Raw genomic sequence first — 13,821 nt, forward strand, 5'->3', positions numbered from 1 at the left:
TGGACAATGATGGATGGGCATATTGTGTCCACAGGGTCACATGTAACTCTTTTTAATCCTTATGCTGCTAGCATTGGAAAATAGATCGGAAGGTATATTATATTCACTTGTTTTAAACTTTTTTTTTTTACATTTCTTCAGTTACTTCTTGGTTTCTACCCTGGGCCAAAATGATGGCATACATCCCAGGAGTCTTCGTTGGCTTTTTTTTTTTTTTCGTCTTTCGTCGAGCTTTGGGTTTTTCACCTAAAACTGACCATTATACATTACAAATTCTCAACTCCAATTCATATTACATAGCTCGTACTGTAATAGAGTTACTTTATTTAAAAAGTGATTACACTAATGCCAATCAGTTAGATACCAAACACGCCTATATTACCAGGTTCAAAGGGTAATAAGACATATTGTACATTTTGAAAGGAAGGTGTTATACAGTGTGATAGGTACAATGGGGGCACTGATATTAAACAGTGTGACAGGAAGGGTGGGAACACCGATATTGTACAGTGTGATGTGTAGGGTGAATGCTGTGATATAGCACATTTTCATATGGAACATAGGAGCACATACACTATATCGTCAAAAGTATTGGGTATTCCATGTCTTTATGGACCTTGCTTTGTGCACTGGTCCAAATCATTTAGCAGAGGGGGGATTATGGTGTGGGGTTGTTTTTCAGGTGTTGGGCTTGGCCCCTTAGTTCCAATGAAGGGAACTCTTAAAGCATCAGCATACCAAGACATTTTGGACAATTTCATGCTCCTAACTTTGTGGGAACCGTTTGGGGACGGCCCCTTCCTGTTCCAAAATGACTGTGCACCAGTGCACAAAAAAATGTCCATAAAGACATGGATGAGTGAGTTTGGGGTGGAGGAACTTGACTGGCCTGCACAGAGTCCTGACCTCAACCCGATAGAACACCTTTGGGATGAACTAGAGCAGAGACTGCAACCCAGTTCTTCTCGTCCAACATCAGTACCTGTCTGCATAAATGTGCTTCTGAAAAAATGGTCAAACATTCCCATAGACACACTGCTAAACCTTGTGGACAGCATTTCCCAGAAGATTTATAGCTGCAAAGGATGGGCAAACTCCATGTTGAACCCTACAGACTAAGACTGGGATATCATGTGTGTGTAAATGCAGGTGTCCCAATAATTTTGACAATATAGGGTACATTATACCATATGATGATGAGGACGTTGATATTGTCTAGTCTGAAGAAAACATTAGGTGGGTGGGTGAGGGTTGGTTTTAAGAGTACATTAAACCTTTTTGAGGCATTTGTAATGGCAAGGGTGGGAGTATTGATATTGTACAATGTGATGAGTAGGATGAAAACACTGATATTGTACCTATTGAAAAGGAAGGTGGGGTACTAATGTTGGTAGTGTGATACATTGGGTGGGGGGGGGTACTAATGTTGGTAGTGTGATACATTGGGTGGGGGGTACTAATGTTGGTAGTGTGATACATTGGGTGGGGGGGGGTACTAATGTTGGTAGTGTTATACATTGGGTGGGGGGGGGTACTAATGTTGGTAGTGTGATACATTGGGTGGGGGGGGGTACTAATGTTGGTAGTGTGATACATTGGGTGGGGGGGGGTACTAATGTTGGTAGTGTTATACATTGGGTGGGGGTGGGGGGTACTAATATTGGTAGTGTGATACATTGGGTGGGGGGGGGTACTAATGTTGGAAGTGTGATACATTGGGTGGGGGGGGGGGGGTAATGATGTTGTATATATTGATAAGGAAAGTTGATAAAGTATAAGTCTGATTGATAGGAGAAGTGTACTGATACAGTGGGAATAGGTAGGATGGAGCCACTCATATTATACAGTATGTGGAGGAAGATGAAGATGAACATTGATATTAAGTAGAAGGCCGGTTAGAAAGGAAATTAGCCCTTTCTGAGACATTTATTTTTCACAGTTTTATGGCGAAAAATTGCATATGCATATGCTTGAAAGATAGATGATATGATATTAGACTTCTCAGTAGGATTTCCAGTTATCACGTTTCCTTATTCTGAGGCTGTGATCCAATATCTGTACCTATGCTAACTGCCAATTTGATTTATAGACTATTTTAACCACATGCATTGTCCTCAACAAATTATGACTTCAACTGCTGCTCTCGCTAGTTCAAATAAATGAAATGACATCATGTCTAACAAGAAACTAAATAGTAGCATTACTGATACTCATGATGTTTTTCTTAGAACGCGGAGCTCCTGGCAGCAAATTCAGGGTCACACTCTGCCCTCATTGTCTGTGTTAGTCTTTCATGGAGTCTTACACATATTAATACTGACTTTTTCTAATCCTTACCTTTCTCTTAATGCTCCCCACAAACTGAATCTGTACTACGCATCTGAAAGATTATAATTCTAGTATCTAATATCCTTAAAGAATTACTCCACCACAAGCTTTTTTTATTTTCTAAATCCCTAATCCAGAATTGGAATGCAGATTGGGGTTTATCATACCATTGGTTTTATTCTTGCTTGCAGTCAGTGACTGCAGTTGACATTAACCACTTCAATACCCGCCCATTGTAATATGAAGTCCACAGATCCTAAATGGGCGTCATATGACGTCCTGGGCTTTGTGGGGGATATCTGAATGATGCCTGCATCTAGAGGCATCATTCAGATATCATTCTTTCGTGAAAGCGATTGTCAGACGGAATTTTTTCATCAGATATTCCGACCGTGTGTATGCCCCATCTGACTTTTTCCGTCGGAAATTCCTTTTTGCCTAAATTTCCGTTCGTCTGTATGGAACTCCGACAGAGAAAACAACATGCATGCCCGCAAACAATTAGACGCATGCTCGGAAACATTGAACTTCATTTTTCTAGGCTCGTCGTAGTGTTGTACATCACCGTGTTTTTGACAGTAGGAATTTGGTGTGTCCGTGTGTATGCAAGACAGCTTAAACGGAATTCTGTCGGAAAAACTAGACAGAGTTTATTCCGACAGAAACTCCGATCGTGTGTACAGGGCGTTAGTAAGAGAACATTCGCTTGTATGGAACTCTGATGGAGAAAAAAACACGCATGCTCGGAAACAATTTGACGCATGCTCAGAAGCATTGATTTCATTTTTCTAGGCTCGTTGTAGTGTTGTATGTCACTGTGTTTTTGATGGTCGGACTTTGGTGTCTGTATGTATGCAAGACAGCTTGAACAGAATTCTGTCGGAAAAACACGTCAAAGTTTATTCCGACAGAAACTCTGATCGTGTGTACAGGGCATTACTATTAGCTGATCACAATAATAATGTTTAATTTGGTTAAATTAACTTCAACAACTACTGAGACACATTCAACTTATCTTAAGGCTGATGTTTTGCATTGCAAGTACCATTACAGGGGTTTTCTCTATTATGTATAGCTGTATCTCATCCTCTAACAAACTGCAATCAGTAATAAATGATTTGCTGCATTCCATCTGTATTGGGACACCCATGTTTGCAAACCCTAAGCATTGTAAAGAGGAGGGATGGCAAATGGTCCCAGGTGGAAGCATACATAATTGTCCCACTACAGTCTACTCAAAATGTGTCCACTACTAAAGTCAGCCTCCCAAAAACTGATACTTTTATTATTTATCGTAGATGTTGAAGAATTATCTAATGAGTTCTTATATGTGTCACATATGCTGGTGGCAAGACATTCAATGTTACATTTACAGCACTGCACACCTGTCCGTGTCAAGGCAAGAACAAAGAACAGTTGATTTTGAAGCACTGGAGAACACAGCCTAAAATCTAACATCAGGACACTTTGAACCCTGATGAGTTCTTATATCAGCCTCAAATGCTGGCAGTATGACATCTGATCTGCACACATGCCATGACAACAGAGCTGGACTGGGACAGAAATTTGGCCCTGGACTTCATCCAGACTGGCCCACTTTGACAGGTCTCTCCCATGGTGGCCACACAACTCCCGCACCCCCCCCCCCCGGCCACCCAAGCCCCCTCTCCCCCTTCACTAGCCACTAGCCGTTCTACTTTATTAGAGTAGAACGGCTGGTACTGGTACTTATAGGCAGTACCAGTGGGGAAGCTAGACATTATTTCACCCGGGGAAAATAATCAGTTCGGTGCCCCCCTTATGGGACAAGATTAGGCAGAAGTGAGAAACTCCCAGACCATAGCTGTTGAGTCAGCTGTCTGTCCTCTCCCCCCCCATGCTCCTCTGTTGTCCCCCCTGCTCCTCTGGTCCTCCCCCTGCTTCTTTCTTCCCCCTAGGTGAGCGCTGTGGGAAGGGAGAGACTGAGGAGCAGCCCACTGAGCCATCAGCCCACTGGGAAACTCCCTGTAGTCCCAATGGCCAGTCCATCCCTGCATGACAAGAACAAAGACAATGGCCAGTTGGTTTTGGTTTTGAGGCACTGGAGAACACATCCCAAATCGAATATCAGAACTTTTTAAACTGTAATGAATTCTTATATCTGTTGCATATATTGGTGGCAAGATATTCAGGATTGAATTTCCAGTATTGCACAACTGTCATGGCAAGAACTAGGACAATGCCCAGCTGGTTTAGAGGCGCTAGAGAACACAGCCGAAAATCTAACATCAGGACCCTTTAAACCCAGATGAGTACATATAGTATATTTATCCCATATGCTGGTGGCAAGACCTTCGGTACTGAATTTCCAGCACTGCAAACTTGTTATGACAAGAACAGGGACTATTGGTCAGTTTGTTTTGAAGCTTTGGAGAACATAGGCTAAAATTTAACATCAGGACACTGAAGCCTCTAGCCTGAACTTCAAAAAATATGTCACACCCCATCAAATTTGATCAAATCTATAATTCTGGGCAAGTTCCAGTTATAATTTACTAAGGAATATACAAAGTTGGGACACCAAACCAAACTTTTTAAGTTACATAGAATAGAGTAGGGTTAGTAATAGTATGCTTGTTATATTTTTACTGCTGTGTCCCCTTTAGAGAGATATCCCTTCACATCTTGTATGGTCACCAAAACTCGAAATTACAGGAAATCTGTCCAATGGGTACACAAACAGAATAGAATGAGGAATGGTTGTAACCTTTGTTAGAATATTATTGTTGTGTGAGCTCCGGATCCTTACATCCCCCTAAACTCTTCTGTGGTCATTCAGAAAGGGAGAAAACATATTTATAAGAGCCGGTTCACACAGGGGCAGCACGACTTCAGGGGCGACTCGGCCAGGCGACCTGAAGACGACTTCCAAGGCGACTTGCAAAATGACTTCTGTATAAAATTCAATGCAAATCGCCCCGAGTCGCCCCCGAAGTCGTACAAGAACCTTTTTCTAAGTCGGAGCGACTTGCGTCGCTCCTATTAGAACGGTTCTATTGACTACAATGGGACGCGACTTGTCAGGCGGCTGTGTCGCCCCAGTGTGAACCGGCTCTTACTAATGCCACGTATACACAATCGTAAATTAAAAAAAAACATTGATTTTTTTCCGAAGGAATGTTGGCTCAAACTGATGTTGCATACACACGGGCACACAAAATTCCGACTGTCATGAACGCAGTGACCTACAACACTACGACGAGTCGAGAAAAATTAAATTCAATGCTTCCAAGCATGCGTCAACTTGATTCCGAGCATGCATGTTTTTTTTGCACGTTGGAATTGCATACAGGCGATCGGAATTTTCAACAAGAACTTTTCCCATCGGAAAATTTGAGAATCAGCTCTCAAATTTTTACTGTCAGAAATTCTGTCAGAAAAAGTCCGATAGGGCCTACACACGGTCGGAATTTCTGTCCGAAAGCTCACATCAAACTTTTCTTGTCGGAAATTCCGATCATGTGTACGCGGCATAAGGGTGCAGTCAGCAATGCAATTCCAACAGAATTTCCAGCCTTTTCAGATTCCATCCCAAACAGAAAAATGTTTGTTGGTGTTCTAGCTACAAAGCAATTTTGCCTAAAGAGTAATAGAGTAAGTGCATACAAGCAAGGGAGACTAGGTAAAAAAAAAGTTCTAAAATGCATGTATAATGATGACTATATATCTGGAGTGGCAGACCTCACAGTAGGTGGGTGACTGCATGAATTTGGTAGAAAGTGTAATACGGTATCTGAGAAATCTAGACAAAGGAGTCTTGTGCCAATTCTGAGTCGAGTAGTTATGCCTTGGGTCGAGAACTCAGAATAAACCCTAGTATGTTTATGAATATAAAAACAACTTTAAAAGTATAATTATGGTATTTCTGGGTATACTTGGACAAACTGTACAGGTTAAGATAGATTTCAGAACAGGACAAGCAGTACTCTGTTGTACAGAGTTTGGATTTATCTTTCCCAGACTAGTTTAATTAGAGGAGCGAGCAGAGAACCTGTTATGTTTCTGCACCCTTTGAAATAGCATTTCCTAATATCTCAAACTTGCAAAACAGAGATAAGTTATGATTTACACAGCTGCTGTCCTTAAAGTCTCCTGTGAAGCCAGGCCCAGGAACACACTATTTGTGTTTTTGTGACCAACTTCGAAGGATTTATGTTCAGTTGAGTTGAGCCCTTTTCCCAAGTATTTCCTCCATGGCACAGCTTCACAGTACAGGAAAAGGGCCGTCACGAAATAGCGAGGCCAGGAACTTGTGCTGTGTTTGGTTTGATACCTAAGTATTAATCTGTTATCAGACTGTCAGCAGCTATATGTACTTGCAGATAGAAGTCATTTACCCAATATTCAGCTACATTGTTTTAGAACAGATATTGTATTAATTAAATGCTTTTAATATCATTGTATGATATTAAAGTATGTGTAAACCCAATATCCAAAGTCTCACATAAGCCTTACATATTTGTTTCTGTCAATTCAAATGTAATTTTCAATATCTTTCAGTCACCAGCTTTACACATATATATGAAAAAACTTTAAACAATGCAAGTATTTATTAAATATTTTAAGCAAACACTGGGCCTACTGTGAATGATAAAAAATTATTTTATGAGCTGTCCACAGTGCTGATCCTATGTTGCTATGGGATTAGCGATGTAAAGGTTAAAGTGGAGGTTCACCCGAAAAGTAAATTTTTAACATTAGATTGATGCTCATTTTGTCAAGGGGAATCGGGCAGTTTTTTTAAAATCGAAGCAGTACTTACCGTTTTAGAGAGCGATCTTCTCCGCCGCTTCCGGGTATGGGCTGCGGGACTGGGCATTCCTATTTGATTGACAGGCTTCCGACGCTCGTATACATCGCGTCACGATTTTCCGAAAGTAGCCGAACGTCGGTGCGCAGGCGCCGTATAGAGCCGCACCGACGTTTGGCTTCTTTCGGCTACTCGTGACGCGATGTATGCGACCGTCGGAAGCCTGTCAATCAAATAGGAACGCCCAGTCCCGAAGACCATACCCGGAAGCGGCGGAGAAGATCGCTCTCTAAAACGGTAAGTACTGCTTCGATTTTAAAAAAACTACCCGATTGCCCATGACAAAATGAGCATCAATCTAATGTTAAAAAAAAATTTCAGGTGAACTCCCGCTTTAAGGCCTCATACACACAAGACTGCAGATAATACGGGGGTGCCATGAAGTGGCTCCGCAGCTTACGCATGTATTTGCAAATGTGTGCAAACGTATCCCGTTTTTAACGCTTGCTGTTAGACAGGATAATTTGGTTGCTTGCAGACTGGTCGGTTAAATTGAGCTGGGAATTTGGTTTTGTTTGACATGCGTCACCCCTTCAATGTGCACCTTGCTGCAAAGGCCAGTTATAGGTGGGGGCAGTGGCCATTTGTTTGTACTGTTGGAATACTGGTGAGGGGATGCACAGGACACCTTTTCTGCCATTGCTGGGTGTCCAGTGTGCCCCTGTGGCTTTAAGGAAGGGTGGGCTCCTTCCAGGCTCACCTGCCTTCTGCCTATCCATTATAATGCATGTGCTTCCACTGTGGAGGCTCTCAAAATTTAGAGTTGGGACTGCAGGTAATACTGGGGTGTCCCGTGAAGTGGTTCTGAAGCTTCCGCATGTATTTGCAAATGTTTGCAGACTAAACCTCTGTTTTTAATGCGTTTTTAACACATACTGTTTGTTGCAGGCTTGTTGGTAAATTGAGCTGGGAATTTTCTTTGGTTCTGTTTGACTCATGCACACAGGCGCCTGGGACCGTATGATGTAAAAATATGAGCACATTTTCCCCACCAGGAGCCATGCAAAACTGTCCACACTAATCAATGGTTGCACAAGGGTATGAGCCGGAACTTGCATATTAATGCGCATGTGTATGGGTGCACACCCTAGTTGAAGACAGTCTGCTCGCAGGGTCGTATGCCTGTATACATGCACGTTTTTATGCAATGTAGGAAAGATGATCTGCACTCTGGTTGTTGCTCTTAAAAAATCGTAATTTTATTGTAAAGCGACAGTGCATAAACGCAAATTAAAATAGTTGACGCGTTTATGCCTATAAGGCCTTAGTCATAACCATATTTCAGACATGAAGCATTGGAATATATAGTAGCTCTAAAGGTCACAGGCTCCACACATTAATTGTCTTGATTGACCGCAGGCAATTATCAAATTAATAATTGCCTGCGGTCAATCAAGACAATTAATGGGTGGAGCCTGTGACCTATAGAGCTACTATTTATTTCAATGTTTCATGTCTGTAATGTGGTTATGACTAAGGCCTTATAGGCTGAAACGCTTCAATTGTTTTCATTTGCGTTTGTGCCCTGCCGCTTTTCAATATAATGAAGATTTTTTAAGAGCAACAACCCGAAGTGTGGATCATCTTTCCTACATTACTCCACTTAGCCAGCAACTGTGGATCGAGCACCCGGGAGCTCGGCTATCAATGTGTTGTATAGGTAGTAACATTGATTTTTCTGTTTATACATTTTTATTCAAGTGCTGCATACAGCCATTGATTACTATGGGGGCTGTATGCAGCACTTGTGATTCCCAGGCAGTGAAATACACCTGAATTTTGTCATATGGCCCCAGGGGTCTATGTGCATGAGGCCTAAAGTGTATGCCTGGGCAAAATTACAAAAAACATAGGGGCAGATCCACAGAGCAAGTACGCCGGCGTATCTACTGATACGCCAGCGTACTTTCAAATTTCCCGCGTCGTATCTTTAGTTTGAATACTCAAACCAAGATACGACGGCATCTGGGTTCGATCCGACAGGCGTACGTACGCCTTCGGATCGCAGATGCAATACTTCGGCGTCCGCTGGGTGGAGTTTTTTCCGACGATCCACGAACGTACGCGCGGCCGTCGCATTCTCTTACGTCGTCTCTAGTCGCCTTTTTCCGGCGTATAGTTAAAGCTGCTATTTTGCGGCGTATAGATAGACTTGCCATGTTAAAGTATGGCCGTCGTTCCCGCGTCGAAATTTGAATTTTTTTTGCGTAAGTCGTCCGTGAATAGGGATGGACGTAAGTCACGTCTAAGTTCAAAAAATGACGTTGTTGCGACGTCATTTCGCGCAAAGCACGGCGGGAAATTTCGGAACATCTCTGCAATACATGAACATTCTCCCATGTTTTATCCCTTTCAAAATGCTGCAAGCATGTAAAAAAACCTGTTGACCTGCCAGAAATCTAATATGCTCCGAACTTACTGTAATAAATTGAAAATGCTGCCCCTGCTTCACTGAAATTCCAAACAGTGTTGTGCTAGGCTTGTTCAAAAAGCCATTTTATGGAGAAAAGCTTGAACAATTGAAGGTTTCTATTTACCTGTACAGGGCAGGTAAGTATTAGGCCACGTACACACGACCGGTCCAAACCGATGAAAACGGACTGAAGTTCAGTTTCATCGGTCCAAACAGTCTGTGTGTACGCCCCATCGGTCTGTTGTCCTTCGGTCAAAAAAAAGAGAACTTGCTTTGAAATCGAACCGATGGACGGCTGACCGATAGGTCAAAACCGATGGTTAGTACACAAAAGCATCAGTTCAAAACCCGCGCATGCTCAGAATCAAGTCGACGCATGCTTGGAAGCATTGAACTTCGTTTTTTTCAGCACGTCGTGTGTTTTACGTCACCTTGTTCTGACCCGATTGGTTTTTGAACTGATGGTGTGTACGCACATAAGACCATCAGTCTGCTTCAGCGGTGATCTGATGAAAACGGTCCGTTGGACCATTCTCATCGGATGGACTGACCGTGTGTACGCGGCCTGACATGTTTCTTATTTTTAAAAGAAAAAAAAAACACTAGACTTTAGTATCACTTTAACATATAAATGCAGCAGCACTGAGCTTATTTAAAGCCCTTGACTACCATTACATTTAGCATTGTACCTTGCTAGACAAGGGGCTAAAGAAAACCTGTTGTGAAAAAAATGGTAGCTTAATATGCGAGTTGCCTGGGTGTCATGCTGACCTGGCTTCAATGCTGTCAGGGACCCACAACAAGTATTCAGATAAGGAGTTCTTACTCATGATCTCCATACTTTTTCCAGGTCAGTAACTCAGAAAAATGTTTATATCACTTGCACGCCAGCATGACGTAAAGTCAAAACACAATTAGATTTTTATGGGTAGAAGCTATATTCACAAATACCTGGACGTTTTTACATCCACGTCTCTTTTAGCAAAATACTGTTTTCCATTTGAATAAAACTAAGTAAGAAAAACTACTATTACTATGCAGCTGTGTCTTCAGCCTCCACCATTGCCAAACACAATCTGACCATTGGTTTAAGAGCTGCAGGTGCCCCCCTTTTGCTTTCAGAAAAGAAGGGTGTGCCTTTTGGAACTGGAATTAAAAACATAGTAGTTTGAGACCACACACTGCCATGCTGGTCAAATGTGGGAAGAAGAGGTTTTTGGTGTGTAAACAATATACACTATCTATAGCAGTGTTTCTCAACCAGTATTCCTACAGAGGTTGCTAGGGGTTCCTTGAGCAATAAGCAACTTCTGCCTTTTAGATAAATTCCCTCTATTTGTAAGGAGGGAATTCTTCCCAATGACCATAAATGTACGAAGCATTCTTCCCAGCGTCATGTTAATGTACTGTGAGATGGAGATATGGGAATATTAGCAGGGGTCCCATGAGCGCAAAAAGTTATTTCAAGGGTTCCTCCATGTTATAAGGTTCGAGAAAGGCTCATCTATAGCATTTGGATCAGAGGCGTAACTTAGAACCTTCAGGGCCCCCGATGCAAGAAACCTTCCATCTTGGGGTTTCCCTATGGCGGCGGAACGCCAGAGTACAATTGCAAGTGTGACCTTTGTGACCCTGGTAGCTCCACTACTGGTGTCAGTAGTTTTTTTATTTTTGTTGTTTTATGTTTTTTATTCTTTTTATTTCACGGTCAAAAATGTCAGTTTATTATAGAAAAGACAAGTGTGGTACAACAGTCAAGTCTATGGCAGCTGTTACAGATCTATACAGGATTGCGTATACAGGGTATGTACAGTTAAGCAGAGAGTATGATCACAGTTTATGAACCGTGTTTGTTATTAAGGCAACAAAGAGTTTGATATTCGTAGCCAACAGTTATTTGTTCAATGTCTATAATATTGAACAACCCGGAGAGGGTCAACAGTGATGGGAAGGGGAAGAGGGGTATGGGGACCGGGAAGAAGGAAAAAGGGAAGAGGAATGGGGAGGGCAACCCAAGGCTACCATCAAACTTTTTGGGACATTTCCTGTTTAGATAAGTCATTTTATATACCGGTAATCCACTTTTAATGGAGTTCTCCCAGAAAGTCACTGTTAGAGGCTAGACGGAGTTCCACTTAAGTAGAATGGCTTTTTTGGCATAATACATAAGATAAGAGATCAGGAGTTTAGTACAGCGGGGTCTCTGGTCATCCTCCTGTATACCAAGTATAATATATCCAATGTAGGAACTGGTTTGTATCAGTTTGTCCCTAGAGGAAATAAAAAGCCCCAAACTATCCTCAAAACACTCATCCCAGTCCTCTCTCTCCAATGTGGGGATATCTGTTTTCCAGGCCTCCCAGAGCCACTTTATTCATTTTTTTTTGTTACTATTTTATTTTATTTATTTATTTTACCATTTTATTTTTTATACATTTTTATATATTTGTTAGGATCCCCCATTGGGGGTCATTGGTGAAATATTCGAGGTCTAAACAGACCCCTGATGTCTCACTTTTGAGACAGAGAAAGGGACTGAGGACAGATTCCTCAGTCCCTTTCTCTGCGCCCTCAGCTGCACAGAATGAATGAACAGGATGAGCCTGTACAGAGTTTCCCAATAATCCATAAACTTAGGTATAGTAAACACTACTTACTATGCCCTAGCTATGGAATAAAAAAATCAAGCAGAGTCAGTGACTGGTACCAATCACTGACTCTATTCATTAAGACAAGGAAGGGGCCAGAAAATTATAGAACGAAAAGGAGGGCGCACCGACCTTGTGCATTACCAAAGATAAAATGGATAAAAAAAAATGCAATAATAATGCTCACAAACAAACGTGATAAAAAGGCTTGTAAGTACTCCAGCAAATGAAACTGTGTCTCTAGACACCTGCAACCTGGACAGGGTGTTAGGGGGGACCAGATGGCATCACAAATGGCTTACGCCTTACGAGGGAGGACCATCTTCCTCAGAGCCACAGCAGTAATAGACTTGAACTAGGGGCTAGAAAATTACATGTTTACCGGCTCTTTCCCCGTTCTCCATCCTGACAGATCCCCCGCAGCATCCGGTAAGAGGTGGGAGGGAGAAACCTTGTAGCACATGCTGTGACCTCCACCTCCTTCCTATCCAGGCATACATGGGCTGCCTGGAGCATGGGTCCAAGTCGCAATGGTAACCCCTGCAACCCCTGTATGTACACCCCTGATTTGGATCACAATGTGTTACAAATGAGTACATTCTAAACCAATTTTTAGGTTACAAAAAAAAAAAAAAAGGAGGGAGCAAACACTTGGTGCATTGCCTGAGATTTACTATGTAGAACAAGAATGTAAGCAAATGGGTACTCACAAAAGTAGAAGAAAAGAAGGCATTAAAAACATGAAGCATAATCCAGAGGGCTCAGCTCTGAGCAAGGGGGTGTACCACAAAAACGCATCAGCTTAACAGCACCACGGCAAAATATCCCAGCATTTGTCGTCTCACTGGAAGGAAGAAATGCCCCAGAAATGCCTCCAGTAGCCCCAGCAAAAGGGAGATTGAGCCACGTTTTTTACTGCCCCTCCAGCTGTCCCACCAAGCTGCAAAGGCATAAAGGCGTATACACGTTGCAGCAAAAACTATTCCCCCCAATTGTGTCCAGCGGGCAGTACCAACTGCTGAACGCAATCAATTTTAGCAAATGGGGCAACACTGCAATTGTCCCACAACTGTGTGCAATGGTGAGGGATTTTAGGGGTAAAAATAGGCAGTAAGGAGGGGGGGTTCTGAGGAGGATAGGGAAGGTCTAGGGCTCAGTTGTCCCTCCACCCTCTCTTGGCACCCATCGGGAATAAAAGCAGTTTCTTCTTCCTAAATCTGGTAATGTGATATAGCACATAACAAGGGAAGACAGGAAGAGGGGCAATGCAGTCTTCCCTCACTCTCCAGCAGAAGCACACTGAGACTGAGGTGTATTCTCAGTCTCAGCACCGTCTCTCTTTTGTCCACAACAGGCTGCTCTTGGAAGGAAAGCTATGCAGTGGAATAACGTCCTTGCAGGATGTCTCCAATTTACAAGCCGACCTCAATGCTCTGTCTAATTGGGCGACTAAGTGGCAGATGAGGTTTAATGTAGATAAATGTAAAGTTATGCACTTGGGGGCTAAGAATATGCATGCATCATACATACTAGGGGGAGTACAACTGGGGGGATCTGTAGTGGAGAAGGATCTGGGGGTTTTA

The 13,821-nt window shown here is 42.5% G+C and overlaps 1 protein-coding gene across 3 annotated transcripts in view; it reads right to left on the reverse strand.

The window, feature by feature from the left end:
- Positions 1 to 13,821, reverse strand: part of ADAMTSL3 (ADAMTS like 3) — a 634,062-nt gene that overhangs the window by 569,401 nt on the left and 50,840 nt on the right. The window lies entirely within an intron of this gene.

This window comes from Rana temporaria, chromosome 3 (genome assembly GCF_905171775.1).
Source record: "Rana temporaria chromosome 3, aRanTem1.1, whole genome shotgun sequence".
NCBI classification, from domain to species: Eukaryota; Metazoa; Chordata; class Amphibia; order Anura; family Ranidae; genus Rana; species Rana temporaria.